Genomic DNA, 15,433 nt, shown 5'->3' with positions numbered 1-15,433 from the left:
GGTGGGCGTGCCGGGTGGATCCCGGTCGGGCGCATGCGGGAGTCTGTCTGACTGTCTCCCAGTTTCCAGCTTCAGAAAAATACAAAAAAAAAAAAAAAAAAAAAAAAAAGATTAAAAAATACAAAGCCATTTGGGGGAAAAAGAAAAAAATTGGAATTTGCACTGGAGTAAATTATTTTAAGCTTTCTATGTAGGAGGTAGTCTGTGGACATGGCACCAAATTCAGCGGGAGCAGACAGCTCTCTGGGGACAGGAAGCCTTCTCTGTCCACGCCATCCATTTCCCCTCCCTGCACCCGCGCTGCCAGATCCTTGGTGTCACTGCAGAGCTGCTCTGTGTTTCTACAAATACTTATTTGTATTTATAAATGGAGAGGAGAGAGCCACCCCCCCACCCCTAAATAAACGGTAGCATGATAGAAACACTGTATTGTATCGTTTTTTAGATTGAACATATATCCTGGTCATATAGGTGCATATACAGCTGTCTGATTCTTTTTGTATTGGTTGTATATTATTCTGTTGCATAAGCCGGTTTTATTTAACCAGCTTTCTATTAGTGAGCATTTCGGTCATTTGTTGTTCTTTTACTTTGGGAATGGGTACTGCAGTGCATACTTGTGACTGTATCCTTTGACGTGTAAGGATATCCATAGAATGAATAACTTAGAGTGGAATTGTCCAGTTTCTCTCCAGAGGGCAGGTAAATGTGCCCTTCGTTAGGGCATGAAGGACAGGACTAGCATTCCTTAGGGACTCAGTGCTGTCTTGGAGCGACGGGGACTTGAGGGAAGGTGTTAGTGATGTCAGGGCCTTTCTGTTGCTCCTCTGGTAGGCATTTTCTTTTGAGAAGTTATTTTTGCTCAAACTTTCATTGTTATGTTTCAGATTAACAAGGATATGAGGAAGAAATAAACATTTAGTGAGATGCTATTATGTGCCAGGCGTGGGCTTAGGTCAGTGACCAATAGCATCATTTATTTCTTGTACCACTCCTGTGAAGTGTGTATGTATATATCCATTACCCATATTCACAGATGGCTCAGGGAGGTTAAGTAGCTTCCCCAAAGTCACACAGTGGGTACGTGGAGAGCCAAAGCTTAGATTTTTGTCAAAGAACTCATTCTCTTTGTGATAGTCTCTCTCTCTCTCTCTCCCCCAGAATTAGACATCTCTGTAGCTCTTGCATTGCAGAAAAATCTGGGGACGCACTGAGCAATGAACAAAGTACGGGAGATGAATGTCCCCTGCGGTTGACCTATATAACGTGCGGCATTGCGTGCCTCAGAAGTCCCTTTTAATACACTTGCGGGTATAAAGAGAAAGTTTGCTTTTGGATTGTAAGGGTTGTCGTCAGCCTACAAAGGGCTGTGTTCCCAAAGTTCTTTTTTGTCTACTAACTCTAAAGGAGACAGCCCTTCGGAAGCAGTGCTCTGAATGCTGCTTTGCTTCCAGGCTGAACCACAGAAGCCCAGATCACCGACAATGTTCCAACAGAGGATGGTGGCCGCAGTTCCCTGGCAGGCTCAGTCCACAGCAGCGAGGGTATACGGTTGGGTGAGGGCTAGTGGCAGTTCCCTGGCAGGCTCAGTCCATAGCAGCGAGGGTATACGGTTGGGTGAGGGCTAGTGGCAGTTCCCTGGCAGGCTCAGTCCATAGCAGCGAGGGTATACGGTTAGGTGAGGGCTAGTGGCACAGCCAGGAGGAAAGGACGAGAGGCGAGAGCTCCCGCATTCTTTTTGGTAAATATCTAGGAGTGAGTAGCTGGATGGCAGGGGACGTGGCTGCGGTGAGGTTGGGAGCTGGGACCAGGGATACAGGAAACTAGAGGGCTTGCTGAGGTGTGACAAGCATCACTGCGGGAGGAGCGGGGCCATGGTTATTTCCGAAGGTTAGATGTTTGTAGGCTGGCAACTGGGCTCTACTTTTTGTTTCAAATGGCTTTGTTGAACAAAAACCTCTGATACAAATGGGCTTCATCAGTTAAAGAGCTTGGATATAACTTGGTATAATTTTTCAGCTCAAGAAATAAGGAGTTCTTTTCCTCCCATAAAAGCCAGGACACATTTTGTCATAGAAGCTAGTGATGGTTATGATAGTTTTTTGTTTGTTTTTTTCCAGTTTGTTTTATCAAAAGTGGTGTAGTTTCCAGTCTAGCTGGAAAGAAGATGGTGCTCCTCTGAGCTAATTTTGTGAGTTGGCCACGAGATTGGTTTTTCCTCCCAGACTGAAGGGAGCCAGTGTCCTTACCTCTCTTCACCCTTAGCCTTGTCTTCTCCTGGATGTTTGGTGGGAGAGTGTTGGATGAACTGAAACTTATATTTCATTTCTGAGATAGAGTATTCTACACATTACAACAGGCAGAGAGTAATTTCCTGAAGTGGAAGAGGAAGCAGAGGAGGAAAAAGCCAAACTGACACGTCTGTAGTGGATTAGGGGCGGCAGGCTGTTTACCTTGACCTTCCTTATCATAGGTGTTCAGCCTTACCTGTTGTCCTGCCGGGGTGCTCACGGGTGCATTTCCGTGTTTTTGCTACTCCGTAAAAGTTTATAACCACCAATTATCTTTACCTACTTTGACCTACTAAGTTAGTAGCTATTATCAGGTAGTGTCACTGACCAATTATTAGAGCTTAGACAATGTCTAGTATTATTACTATTGGGACTTTCTACATGATTGAATTAGCTTCAGCTTAAATTTCTTCTACTGGAATTGTTTTTGCCTTTTATAGCATGATGAGGCCCAAATGAAATAATCCGAAGTATAAGCTGAAAAGAAGAATCTCGGCAAAAGCTATAAACTTCCAGGCATATCTGCCTTCTGTGGATGGGGCTGTAAGAGTCTCTGAGTTTTTAGCTTGAAACTCATTGGATATGGTAAATGAAATTTGTCCTTCCTGAAATCTGGCAAGTGTTTCATTTTCTTGGGAAGAGTAGCCATGTTGTGACGTCAGTTGATGTTCCTTACTGATAGTTTAGGATTTTGTTGGACTATAGGGTTTGGCTGTTTTTAATTGAGACGTAGGTGAAATACAATTGGCATATAGTAAAATGTGCAGTTTGGAAGTATACAATTTGTAAGTTTTGACTTATGTGTATACCCATAAAATCATTAGTACCCTCAAGATAATAAACAGACTCACCCCACGCAGGACTGTTTTCCTGCTCACTCCTGTTCTTTCCCGCCCCTTTCTGTCCCCTATCCCTACCCCAGGCAGCCACTGGTTTGCTTTCTGTCATTATAGACTGCTTTGCACTTTCTAGAGTCTTATATAACGGAACCGTACAAAGTGGACTCCCTTTTGGTCTGGCTTCATTCACCCAGCATAGTCATTTTGGGGTTTATCTATGTGAGACATATGCACGGTCTATCCGTGTTACTGCTGAGTAGTATTTCATTGTGTGGATGTACCACAATTTGTTCTCTGTGCACCTCTCGTGGACATTTAGGTTGCATTTAGTTTTCGGCCACTTTAAATGAAGCTACTATGAACATTCATGTATAAGTCTTAGTATGGATTTATACCTTCTTTTCTTTGGGGTAAATATCTAGGAGTAAATAGTTGTATCACATAGTTAAGTGCATGTTTCAGCTTTTCAAGACATGTCACCAGCAGTGCGTGAGTTCCTCCACTTACTCACGAACTCTGGGTGTGGTCAGCCTCTTCTGTTTAGACAGCCTTGGAGATGCCAAGTGGTACCACACTCCGGGTTTGTTGCATTTCCCTAATGACGAATGATGTTCGGCATCTTTCTGTGTGCTTATTTACCACTGGCATACTTTCTTTGGTGAAATATCTGTTCAATCTTTTGCCCCACTTTTTTTTTATTGGATTATTTTTTTCTTACTGAGTTTTGAGAGTTCTTTCTGTATTCTGGTTACAAGTCAGGCTGCAGCATAAAGAAAGAGCGAGGGCAGGAGGCAGACAGGAGCAGCTCACACAGGACCCTGTAGACCAGGTGTCCCCAAACTACGGCCCTTAGGCCACATGCAGCCCCCTGAGGCTATTTATCCGGCCCCCTGCCGCACTTCCGGAAGGGGCACCTCTTTCATTGGTGGTCAGTGAGAGGAGCACTGTATGTGGTGGCCCTCCAACGATCTGAGGGACAGTGAACTGGCCCCCTGTGTAAAAAGTTTGGGGACTCCTGCGTAGACTGTTGTGGGCCTCGGGTTTGTGTTCTGAGTGACAAAGAGGTGTTGGAGGGTCCGGAGAAGAGGAGTGACATGATCTGAACTGCATTCTAGCAGAGTCCCTCTGACTTCAGTGGGGAGGAGACTGTGAGGACAAGGGAATCAGCTACAGGACCGGCAGAAGTCCAGGTCGATGGTGGCGGGGACCGGGAGCTGACCAAGGAGTCAGAGGCGGGATGGGTTTGAAGGCAGAGCAGCAGGATGTGCTGATGCCTTCAGTATGTGCGAGAAAGGGGAGGGAACGTAAGTCCGTGGGTTTTTTTGTCCAAAGTTACTGGAAGAATGGAGCGGACATTTTCAGATATGAGGGAGCCTGGGAAAGGTGGAATTTTGCGGGGGAGACAGGACCAGTGGGCATCAAGAGTTTGACTTTGGACACATCAGTATTCAAGTGGTGATTCTTTTATTTTTTTATTTTTAATTTTTTTTTTAATTTTTTTTATTTTTTATTTATTCAATTTTTTAGAGAGGAGAGGGAGAGAGAGAGAGAGAGAGAGGAGAGAGAGAGAGAAGAGGGAGGAGCTGGAAGCATCAACTCCCATATGTGCCTTTTTTTTTTTTTAATTTTATTTATTCATTTTAGAGAGGAGAGAGAGAGACAGAGAGGGAGAGAGAGAGGAGAGAGAGACAGAGAGAGCAGGAGGGGAGGAGCTGGAAGCATCAACTCCCATATGTGCCTTGACTAGGCAAGCCCAGGGTTTCAAACCGGCGACCTCAGCATTTCCAGGTTGATGCTCCATCTACTGCGCCACCACAGGTCAGGCAACCCCCATATGTGCCTTGACTAGGCAAGCCCAGGGTTTCAAACCGGCGACCTCAGCATTTCCAGGTCGACGCTTTATCCACTGGGCCGCCTCAGGTCAGGCTCAAGTGGTGATTTTTAAATGGGTATTTTGATCTCAGTCTGATATTCAGGCAGGAGTTCTGGATTGGAGGTAAACTGAGGCAGTGGCGTGGCCTGTGGCCAAGTTAAGTGGTGGTTTTCCTATTTACTGAGCTGCCCCAGACGCGGCTTCTCAGGCACAGCCCTTGCCTCTGATGTCTGGTCCTGTTTGGTGACCCCATTCTTTATGCCTGGCTTTAAGGCTGTTGTGATTGTGTCCTTTTCTCTGTCTGCGTTTAGGCTTCATCCTGGGAGCCGGCTGCACTGGCTTGCAGGTGAGCATGGCGGACGGACGTGTGAAGAGCTCTTTCTCCGTAATTACAACCTTCAAGAGGCCAGATAAGCTCAGGAGTGCTCAGTCCATTGTTGGTGCGATTTGTTGCTTTTCAGATCACCATAGATGCTTTTTGTTTGTTCAGAGTGGCCTCAAATCCTGGCTGGATCTTCTGGGAATGAAACTAGGGTAGGGGAGTAGATAAAGCAAAGCTCGTGCTGGGAGAGGGCCCAGCTGGACCACGTTCCCTGGATTGCTGGATTCTGCATGTGGGAGATATTATTCATGAGCCAAGTAACGAAGTCGAACCATCTCGCGCTTCCTTCCAGCCTTCAGCCTCTGTGGTCCTGTCTAGGGGTTACTTCCATGGATTTTCTGGGGGCTTCTGGGCTCCCCTTGCCCAGCCTGACACTCACTCCTCCTCCTTCTTCCTTTTCTCAGAGCAAATGAATCTGCAGAAACTCTTGTCATCTTCCCTTGTTAGGAGATGAGAAGAAAAATACATGGTTTCTGGTCATTTCTAAGGACTTCAGGTGTCCCCCAGAGTATTTCACAGTCGGGTAGGTTTTGATTTAGCCTGCTGGACCAGTCTTTCAGATTTCAGTTCAGGACAAAACGTTCCTCCCATTTTCAGTTGCAAAGAAAGCTAATGTTGGAGGGAGACAGTTTCAGACTGAATACTTTCAGGCCGTCTGCACTGACTTCTCTGAGCCTGGAACCACTTTCAGTAAGAAGTAGGTGACAGGCTATCCAAATAGAGAGTTGCCTTCTGAAAGCACTCCCTTCTGGCAGTGAGGGCTCTTCGTGATCCTGACTTGCATTTGGAGAGAGGGAAGGCGGATTGGGTCTGGGCTCTGATCCTCCCTCCCTCCTGCTCCCCCAAACACACTTTGATCTGTGAAGCATGTCTAATCCTCAGCCAAGTCTGCTGGAACTTTATCCAGAGCAGGAAAAGGGAAATATTTTTTCCTTTCTTGGGTGGATTTGTATTTATATAAACCCTTAGCAATGAAAATGGATCCAAGTGGTAGGCGCACGCGTCTGAGGGGAGGCAAGGTGAAATGAGTGAATGCGGGATGAGGCAGGGCGGTCTGTCCCTCCGCCCAGGTTAGCTTTGACCTGGGTCAGATGGGGTCAGACCTCTTAAGGGGCAGGGAGGAGCGGGTGGCATAAAACCTCCCATGCATTTTCTGAAGGACGTGCCTATATGTAGGGCATTAGAGAACAGTACTCCCATGCATTTTCTGAAGGACGTGCCTATATGTAGGGCCTTAGAGAACAGTATTCCCATGCATTTTGAAGGACGTGCCTCTATGTAGGGCATTAGAGAACAGTACTCCCATGCATTTTCTGAAGGACGTGCCTATATGTAGGGCCTTAGAGAACAGTATTCCCATGCATTTTCTGAAGGACGTGCCTCTATGTAGGGCATTAGAGAACAGTACTCCCATGCATTTTCTGAAGGACGTGCCTCTATGTAGGGCATTAGAGAACAGTACTCCCATGCATTTTGAAGGACGTGCCTCTATGTAGGGCATTAGAGAACAGTACTCCCATGCATTTTCTGAAGGACGTGCCTATATGTAGGGCCTTAGAGAACAGTACTCCCATGCATTTTCTGAAGGACGTGCCTCTATGTAGGGCATTAAAGAACAGTACTCCCATGCATTTTGAAGGACGTGCCTCTATGTAGGGCATTAGAGAACAGTACTCCCATGCATTTTGAAGGACGTGCCTCTATGTAGGGCATTAGAGAACAGTACTCCCATGCATTTTCTGAAGGACGTGCCTATATGTAGGGCATTAGAGAACAGTATTCCCATGCATTTTGAAGGACGTGCCTCTATGTAGGGCCTTAGAGAACAGTACTCCCGTGCATTTTCTGAAGGACGTGCCTATATGTAGGGCCTTAGAGAACAGTACTCCCATGCATTTTCTGAAGGACGTGCCTATATGTAGGGCCTTAGAGAACAGTATTCCCATGCATTTTCTGAAGGACGTGCCTCTATGTAGGGTATTAGAGAACAGTACTCCCATGCATTTTCTGAAGGACGTGCCTATATGTAGGGCCTTAGAGAACAGTATTCCCATGCATTTTCTGAAGGACGTGCCTATATGTAGGGCATTAGAGAACAGTATAGGCTGAACCAGTGGCTAATTAACTCCTGATCATGATTCCAGTGAGGTATACGCACAGGGTAGGGCAAAAGTAGGCTTATAGTTGTGAGTATGCAAAACACAGAGTTTATTTTTGTATTACTTATTAATGTTGTATTATTTTCCATACAAACACTTTTGCCCTACCCTGTATCTATTTAATGACTCGCTCATTCATTTCTTTGTTGTTACTGAGAGAAGAGTGTTGTAGAAGGCCTTAGCTATTTTCTCAGACTCCGCCTCAGAAGGAAGCTTTACCTTCTCACAGTGTGTCCCATTCTTGATTTACTTGCATGGATTTGCCTACACCTTTTTGGGGCAACCCTTGCCACTTGTGGGTATGGAGCTTTGAAAGTGTGCTTGCCATCAATACGAATGCTTTTGTGTCATAAAACCGCCTCATTTAAGCTTCAAATGATGCTGATGGTTTAGTGTTTTCAGGGTACAGAGCAGTTCATTTTTAGACTTTCTAGAAAAATCTCATACAGAAAATAAAGACAGGATCTGTTGTTTTTGTGTTATTGAAGTTTGTGTATTTTCTGGCTTCGTGTGACACTGATGAAGATGCTGAGAACAGCCAGTAGAAAGAACTTTGATAGCAAACAATCTTTTATTTTGCTATTGTTCACCCTTTTAGAACCAAAAAGCTAAGTCCTTCCTGGTAGGCGCCTTAGCTTTCTGCAGCTTCCCCAGAGTCATTTCTCCTACATATTAATAAATGCCACGTCAGCCAGGTTTACCTCTGTCCCCGATGTTTATTCTGGCGCCAGGGATATTCATCTTGTATTGATCGGAGCCTCAGACTTCAAAGTGGAATCATCCCAAAGTTTCTGCCTGGCACTGGGGAGGGACGCGTCTCAGGGACTCGGGAGGTTTGGAGACCCGAGGCATTTCCAGCAGGTGGAGAGGGTCTAGGCAGAAGCACAGTCTGCAGGTGGCGGGCTGGGCTTCTCCTCCCCTGCCCAGGAGGGAGGGGGGCTGCAGCACAGGGCATTTCAATAGCCCAGCAGGAGGCAGCAGGAGGAAAGAAGGTCAGATGTGTGCAAATAAACACACACAAACAAGTAAACAAAAAGAGACATTAGGGAAGGGAAGTGGTAGTTTGTAACACAAGGGACATGACTAAACTCAGGCAGAGATTTGAAAAAAAATGTTAACAGATTTTTTTTTTCCTTGAACTTTAGTCCATTGCTCTGGAAGGGGCACTGTGATCACAAGTCACAACTCCTTGGATCCAGAGGAGACCTGAGTGGTTCTTCAGGGAGGAGCCGCTGGACCGAAGGCCATGCCCCTTGGCATAGCCTACCCGAGCTGTTCAGTCGCCCATGCCCCTTGGCGTAGCCTACCCGAGCTGTTCAGTCGCCCATGCCCCTTGGCGTAGCCTACCCGAGCTGTTCAGTCGCCCATGCCCCTTGGCGTAGCCTACCCGAGCTGTTCAGTCGCCTTCTGCCCGTCAGTCACGCAAACAGAGAACAAGCTCTGTGTAATTACAAGCAGCCGTTACTATCAGGACAGTCATGTTCTGTCAGGAACTGGGCTACACAAGGAAAAGCTCAACTTCTTCCCTCAGATGCCATAAAAGGAAAAATTAAAGTTGTCAGTTATTCGTGCCCAGCGTGGGGCCCGCATGTGGCTTCAGGGGCATCGGTCATCAGAAGAGTCAGAGGAATTCACGTGTTATTCCTTCTTCCTGTCACTGTCCCCACAGACACCACGTTGGCGGATGTTGGGAAGAAGTGGAAGCAAAGTGTTGAAAGTTAGTTTGCTTGGTCAACCTGATGACCAGGCTGTGCACACTCACGGCAGGTAGGAACTGAGTTGTGCCCCTCGTTCAAGGGCATCTCGAAGAACCCCATGGGCCAGCTTCTGTTTGGCTTATAGATTGTACTCTCTTACTGATAAGACTTTACAAATAATCCACAAAGTCCAAGGCATAGAAGGGCATTTTTGAGTGTTCCTTAAAAAGAAGTCCCAGTGCCTGACCAGGCAGTGGCGGAGTGGTTGGAGCGTTGGACTGGGATGTGGAGGACCCAGGTTCGAGACCCTGAGGTTGCCAGCTTGAGAGTGGGCTCATCTGGTTTGAGCAAAGCTCACCAGCTTGGACCCAAGGTCACTGGCTCGAGCAAGGGGTTACTCGGTCTGCTGAAGGCCCACGGTCAAGGCACATATGAGAAAGCAATCAATGAACAACTAAGGTGTTGCAATGAAAAACTGATGATTGACGCTTCTCATTTCTCTCCGTTCCTGTCTGTCTGTCCCTATCTATTCCTCCCTCTGACTCACTCTCTGTCTCTGTAAAAAAAAATAAAATAAAAAGTCCCAGCATTCAGAATCAGAGCTGGACCTGAGGGTTCAGCCAGTAACTGGGCATTGTGAAACTGCCTAGGACTCACTGGAGTTCGACATTGTGAAGGATTGCAAGACTGTCTAGCCAAAATGAAAACACAATTCTAGAAGAGGCTCACACTCTCTGATGGTGTAAGTTTTGCGGCTGCCTTTGGAATTCATACCATAGGATTTGTCTAGTTACATGGTTCTATATCACTTTGACTCATTTTCAAGAGGAACTAGTTGAGCCAAAAGCAACGCTGCTCGCAGGAGAATATGAATGCAGCAACCCTGAAGTTCAGGAGACCCCTGTCGGAAGCCAGGACTCCCTCGGAGTGTGTGTGGCTGCGTGTCGGACAGTGTCGGCGGGTACCCGGCAGCTGCCGGTGGCCCAGCAGCAAGGTTCCTGCTGGATCTGCGGGTGTCCTCCCCAGGTCTCCTGGGAATTCTGCTGGGGCCCAGAGGACAGGCTCCTGCTTGCTTCGGTCAGCTGTGGACTAGTATGGCCTGAGGAGGCCCAGCTGACTTCTCCGCCGTCTCGGGGGCTGTGCTTTGGTCAGCTGTGGACTAGCATGGCCTGAGGAGGCCCAGCTGACCTGTCCGCCGTCTCGGGGGCTGTGCTTCGGTCAGCTGTGGACTAGCATGGCCTGAGGAGGCCCAGCTGACCTCTCCGCCGTCTCGGGGGCTGTGCTTCGGTCAGCTGCGGACTAGTATGGCCCGAGGAGGCCCAGCTGACCTCTCCGCCATCTCGGGGGCTGTGCTGTCCAGCCAGCCTGGGGAGGACTTCTCCTCCATCCAAGTTTATCTTCCTTAGATAATCTCCCTTGGTCTTAAGATGTTCTTTAGACTTCTCTTTCCTCTTGATGATCATTTCCCCGTAAAAAGTCTGTGATTGTTTATATTAGGCCTCCCTCTGTGGTTTCTGTCTCATGACCAGACCCTGCCTAACCCACACGACCAGTACATCTCATTCGGGATTGGAGCTAGGGCTGTCTGACTGCAGGGTCAGCGACATTGGATTGTTTCTCTAGGACCAGCAGTTGCATATCCGTGAAGTTGATTAGTGTGATGAAAGCATTTTAGTCGGCTTTTACCTTTTTGATAAAAGTCTATTTCAAATAGCAAACAGTTGTTATTTCGGTGTTATTTTTTTAAGAAATGGAGCCGTCTAGCGCACAGATGGCGTTCTTCCGATGGAACCGGCACAGGGAAGGAGCGGACATTCCTGCCGATCTTTTCAGAATAGCAGTTCCGTGCAGAGCCCTCCGCGGGCGGCTCCCTGCTCCGCTCCGTCTCCTCGGCCTCGCGATCTTTGCCTCCTTCTCCCAGTCACTCGCTCCCCCAGCAGCCCACCCGCTCATTTGGGTAGTTCAGATGTGGAGCCTTGGAGGAAAGCCAGAGGAACAGGTCCACTTCTCCAATTATGTTTTCCAGTCGCGGTATTCCCAGCTCACAGCGCACGGGGGCGGGGACAGCACAGTTCACAGCTTCTTGAAGAGTCGTCTCTGGTCCTGGACTCCGCTCCACCTCCCCTTCCTTCCCGAGCCGAAGGCTCCTCAGTCACACACCCAACCCCACCTTCCTGCTGAGGCGGCGACATCTGTCAAAAGCCCCAGTGACCTCCAAGCCCAGGGCTCCCTTTTCTGTGGTTCTTTTTCTTGTCCGCTCAGCAGAATTTGGCCCAGCCGATCACTTCCCTTTGTGGAAGGAGTTGGTTTTCTTTTGTGAAGCCCCCTTCTTGTTTCCCCCCCTGGCAGTTCCTGACTGGTCTTTGCTTCTTCCAAGCCTCTCAGTTTTCAGCTCCTCGGGGCTTTGTCTATGGGTTCTTTCTCTTCTTCATCGGCTCACTTTTCTAGGTGATGTCATCTACTTTTGTGCCTCTACATATCAGCTATTGGCCGATGACTCCCAGATCTCCACTGCCGGCCTTACCTTTCCCTGGGAACCCCGATTAGTGCCTGTCTTTACACACTGAATGCGGATTCCCATGTCTGTCTTACAGTCAAACCTCACAGGGCCAGAACAGGACTCTTAATCTCTCCCCTTCCTACAAACCACCTTTTCTCTTAGTCTTGTAAATAGTGCCACCACCTGCCAATTTCTCAAACCAAAGCTTTGGAATTATCCTTGCTTCTTCTCTGCCTCTCACCCCCACATCCAGCTCGTTGGCCAGTCCTGTTGAGTGTCTGCAGAACGCACCCCAGTCTCCTCCACCGGCCCCTCTCCAGACCGGGCTCCGCCATCTCTTACCTGGGCTCCTGCGGGGGCCTCCTCATGGGGGTCGCTGCCTTCACTTTGCCTCCCTACACTTGGTCATAGTGATCAAACAGGTCATTGTCATCACTCCAGTTAAAATCTTGCACAGGGCTCCCTACCACTTAGAGTGAAAACCAAGTCCCCATGATCTGGCCCTCACTACCTTGCGTCCTGTCCATGTCTACTTCCCCGTCACCCGTGGTCTCGCCGTGCCAGGATCTTCTGTGGGCAGTTGGACATCGTCCTACATTCACGTTTTGGAATTAGTGATTCTCTCTGCCTGGAATCGTCTCCTTGTGACCGCTGATGAGTGTAACCGCTCCGAGCCTCACTTTTCTACATAGTGAGGATGATAACTGGACCAACTTCAAAGGTGGGTCGTGAGGACTGAGATACTACATTGATAGCATAAGCACATAATAAATGTTCAATAAATGTTACCTGCTACTGTGATCATCTTTTCTTCCGAGGTTAATTTGTGTTTGTCCTCCAGCTTCACGTTTGATGTCATGGTGGCATTGGAGAGTGCACGCGTTATCTATTTTCCATTCCAACAGTGAATGTTACTGGGTCTTTTAAGTCAGCATTCCCTACTCTTCGAGACCTTTTCCAACCCTACAAATTAGTATTAGTCTGTCCTTCTCAGTGCTGCTCTGGCAACTCATAATTTTCCTTGGGGGCGCCCATCAAGCAGGACTGTCGTTCTCTTTTTGGACTTGCTTGACTTTCTCGACTTAAGACCCTCCATGTCAGACATCTTGCCTTTCTCTCCTGCATCCCTGCCTCTTTCGCAGCTCCTCACACACAGGGAGGGCTCCCTATTTGGATACTCAATGAGTAGCTGTACTTCAGAATCAAATTTGTGTTCAAGAGACGTGAGCCGCTGAGTGTCTTATTTTAGTAGGTGACACATGTTATGAACCACTCTTCGTACTCGTGATGACATGGGTTTTTGCGGGGGCTGGGAAGAAAATAGCGGTTTCTGTTATTTTCTAAGTTTAGCCGTTGGGTGCGTTTCTTCAGTCCTGAGACTGCTGTTGCCAGGCAGCAGCTTCTTGGAGTGGATGATTGTCGCTGGAGATTGTGAACTGTTCTGTCTGTGGCTCGCTCTGCGGTAGCATCAAGTGACGTTTCCACATCCACAAAGCTTCTTGGTGCCTTCACCTTTTGTGCTCTGTCTCGACGGCTGGCCATGCTGCTGGGTGCAGGACCAGACAAAACCAGCTGCCTGGTCTGCATGATCCTGGGGGCTGGGGGACAGGGACAGGAAAGCTGCTGGTTTAATAGAAATTAACAACCAATGCGTAATAGGCTATTGTAAATTATTTTAAATTTTCTGGCAACTGGTCTCCAAAACCTACAACGTACCCAGCAAGAAAGCCCGCCGTGCCTGGCTGACACCAAGGATGGGTGCCTGGCATGGGTGCTGACATCTGCATTTGGATCCTGGGCCCTTGGGCAGCTGAAAGCGAACAGAGCTGAGGTCCCTGTGAAATTCCATCCGGAATTTCCAGAGAGATCCAGTCAGTCTGTGTTCAAGCCCTGTGGGTACTCTTGGGACAGAAAGTTCAAACTGAAAATATCAGGAAGAGGAATCAGGAGAGGGCAGTCCAGAAGCAGGGGCGTTCACAGGCCTGGGTGTTCCGCGCGCCCTCTTGTTGCAGGTCTAGCCCAGTGGTTTGTGGCGGGTTGCTTGGTTTAAAGACTCACGGCTCTCTGGGCCGTGGAGCAAATCGGTGGGACTGAGAGCTCTTCTGACTTGAGGAGAGGTATTTGGGCTGGATGGCTTCCAAGTTTCAGTCTAGCTCTGATGTACTGTTACTTTGGTTCCTTTTTTTTTTTTTTTTAGATAACATTTCATGTTTACATTTTTAACTTGCATTTTTACATGTTGGGATCTTTTCCTAACTGGCATTGGAGCCGAGTTGTGATATATCGCTCAGGTATCTCTGTTATAAGCTAAGCATGGTACATTAAGTTGTGCAGTCCTTTGATGTTTGCAGTAGTTTGGTTAAGGAATTCACATCACATTCAATTCCTATTGTTCAAACCAGGAAGTCAATGTCTTTCATGAAAGCACAAGGACGTCCATGCTTAATTAGCTCACCATTTTGAAACAGTGTTGTTAGATCGTTCTTGTAGGAAAGATGTGTTCTGGAATACAGAAGCAGTCCCCACTTTGGGGAGCTATTGGAGAGGGGCGGCGAAGGGTGAGTGCCCCAGAGACGGGCTCCCAGGGTCACGTGCCAGGCCTGCCACTTGCTCGCTCTGGCCCTGGGGTACGCCACCTCGCCTCCCTGAGCAGTGGCTTCTTGTTGGTAAAGTGAGGATGAGCCCAGAGGGCCATGGTGAAGATGAAACGGGACGCACGCATGCTGGGGCCGGGGGCACGTCTGGCCGTGTGACCTCTGAAGGCTCGGCGTTCAGGATGCGCTGTCCTGAGGCAAAGGGCTTTTGTGTCATCACACACTGGCCTAAACTTTGGGGTCTCTACAATTCCCCGTCCGTGGTACAGGTGATGGCTACCCTGGGGCTGACTTTTTCCTTTCAGTCGCGTCTGTCTCCAGTTGGCATACATTCTGTGCCCTGGGCTCGGTGCATTTACTTTGGGTGGGTAAGGAGGTGACTTTAGGCAACCACAGGTACCATCGTCAGCCCAGAACGAGATACTGGACTCTCCCTGAGCGAGAGGACCCCGCTGGCCGTGGGGACAGAGAAGGGGCCGCTGGACGAGGGGGAGGAGACTAAGGAAGGGATTTAATGATTTTGTTGTAGAGAAATATTCAGGGCAGGCAGAGTTCCCAGATTTCCTTTGGGCATTGTGCTAATCTATTATGTTAATTATCTATTTGTACTAGACCCCATCACTCAGAAGACAGCATCGTGCTGGTCTTTTTTTAAATCCGCACGCAGACCTACTTGCCCGCACGGAGCTGGGCTGTTTACCTTGGTAACACCTTTGGTTGGCTGCATTTCCAGGTCGTGTGTTCCGGGCTTGGTTGACAGCTGCCTGGGCTCCCGCCTCCCATCTGCCCAGGGCTCATTGTGACCGCCTCCTCGGCAGCCCTTGCTTCCCTGGGCTCTGGGGATCGGGCTCGATTTGCCTGACATACAGATAAAGATCTCTGGAGTGGGTCTGTGAAAGGGAAGGTGAGGAGAATAGCGGCAGATGCTGTCTTTGTCTGGAACGCTGGCCGTCCTGCCACCACCCGCAGACGTTCTCCATGGCGATGTGGACGAGAATTTCAGCAGCGCCAGTGGGAGCGCTGTTCTGGTTGCGTCTTCGTTTTTTTGGAGGGGGGGGGTCTGTCTGTAGACCCTGCGCTTCCTGCACCCCCAGCACT

At 48.5% G+C, this 15,433-nt stretch overlaps 1 protein-coding gene across 2 annotated transcripts in view; it reads left to right on the top strand.

The window, feature by feature from the left end:
- The window catches only part of MFHAS1 (multifunctional ROCO family signaling regulator 1), a 75,438-nt gene that overhangs the window by 41,836 nt on the left and 18,169 nt on the right, over positions 1–15,433 (top strand). The gene's annotated exons all lie outside the window — the stretch shown is intronic.

This window comes from Saccopteryx leptura, chromosome 4, assembly GCF_036850995.1.
Source record: "Saccopteryx leptura isolate mSacLep1 chromosome 4, mSacLep1_pri_phased_curated, whole genome shotgun sequence".
In the NCBI taxonomy this organism is placed as follows: Eukaryota; Metazoa; Chordata; class Mammalia; order Chiroptera; family Emballonuridae; genus Saccopteryx; species Saccopteryx leptura.
This window is presented reverse-complemented; position numbering and strand designations above follow the sequence as displayed.